The sequence below is a fragment of the Harpia harpyja genome, chromosome W (assembly GCF_026419915.1).
Source record: "Harpia harpyja isolate bHarHar1 chromosome W, bHarHar1 primary haplotype, whole genome shotgun sequence".
In the NCBI taxonomy this organism is placed as follows: domain Eukaryota; kingdom Metazoa; phylum Chordata; class Aves; order Accipitriformes; family Accipitridae; genus Harpia; species Harpia harpyja.
The window spans coordinates 25,747,992-25,749,282 of NC_068968.1; positions in this window are offsets into that span (position 1 = coordinate 25,747,992).

The window sequence follows — 1,291 nt, forward strand, 5'->3', positions numbered from 1 at the left end:
CCTCAACCCTCTCTTTTCCCTCTTTCCCCTCGACAGTCAGTTTTCCCCCCTTTCCCTCGGCAGTCTCTGTTATCTCTCTTCCCTCGGTGTCTAATACTTCCCAGTTTCACTCGCCTCCGTCTTTTCCATTAACTCTCTGTCCTTGTTTTTTCTCAACTCTCTCTTTTCCAAGTTTTCCCTCGACTGTCACTTTTCCCCCGTTTCCCTCGCCAGTCTCTGTTATGTCTCTTCCCTCGGTGTCTAATTCTTCCCACTTTCACCCGACTCCCTCTTTCCCCTCTCATTCCTCAATTCTCTGTTGTCCCTCCTTGCCCTCCCCTCTCTCTTTTACCTCTCTTCCCTCTAGGTCTAATTTTTCCACTTTCACACGCCTCTCTCTTTTCCCTGTTATTCGTCAACTCTGTTATCCCTCTTTTCCCTCGCCAGTCTCTTTCCCCTGGTTTCTCTCGCCTCTCTCTGTTCCCTGGCTTTCCTCTTTTCTATGAAATCTCTCTTTTCCCTATTTCCAGTCAGCCCTCTCTTTTCCCTCTTTCCACTCGCCAGTCACTTTTCCTTCCTTTCCCTCGCCAGTCTCTTTTAAACTCTATTCCCTCCATGTCTACTTCTTCCCACTTACACTCCACTCCCTCTTTTCCATGAACTCTCTCGTTCCCCTATTTCCAGTCAACTCTCTCTTTTCCCTCTTCCCCCCTCGCCAGTCTCTTTCGCCTGGTTTATCTCGCCTCTCTCTTTCCCTCGCCAGTCTCTTTTACGTCTCTTCCCTCGGTGTCTAATTCTTCCCACTTGCACTCGCCTCCCTCTTTTCCATTAACTCTCTCTTGTCCTTGTTTTCCCTCTGCTTTCCCTCCATAGTCTCTTTCCCCTGCTTTCCCTCAACCCTCTCTTTTCCAAGTTTTCCCTCGACAGGCACTTCCCCCCCCTTTCCCTCGGCAGTCTCTGTTATCTCTCTTCCGTCGGTGTCTAATACTTCCCACTTTCCGTCGCCTCTCTCTTTTCCCTGTTATTCGTCAACTCTGTTATCCCTCTTTTCCCTCGCCAGTCTCTTTCCCCTGGTTTCTCTCGCCTCTCTGTTCCCTGGCTTTCCTCTTTTCTATGAAATCTCTCTTTTCCCTATTTCCAGTCAGCCCTCTCTTTTCCCTCTTTCCCCTCGCCAGTCTCTTTTAACCTCTGTTCCCTCCGTGTCTAATTTTCCCACTTACACTCCACTCCCTCTTTTCCATGAACTCTCTCGTTCCCCTATTTCCAGTCAACTCTCTCTCTTCCCTCTTCCCCCCCTCGCCAGTCTCTTTCC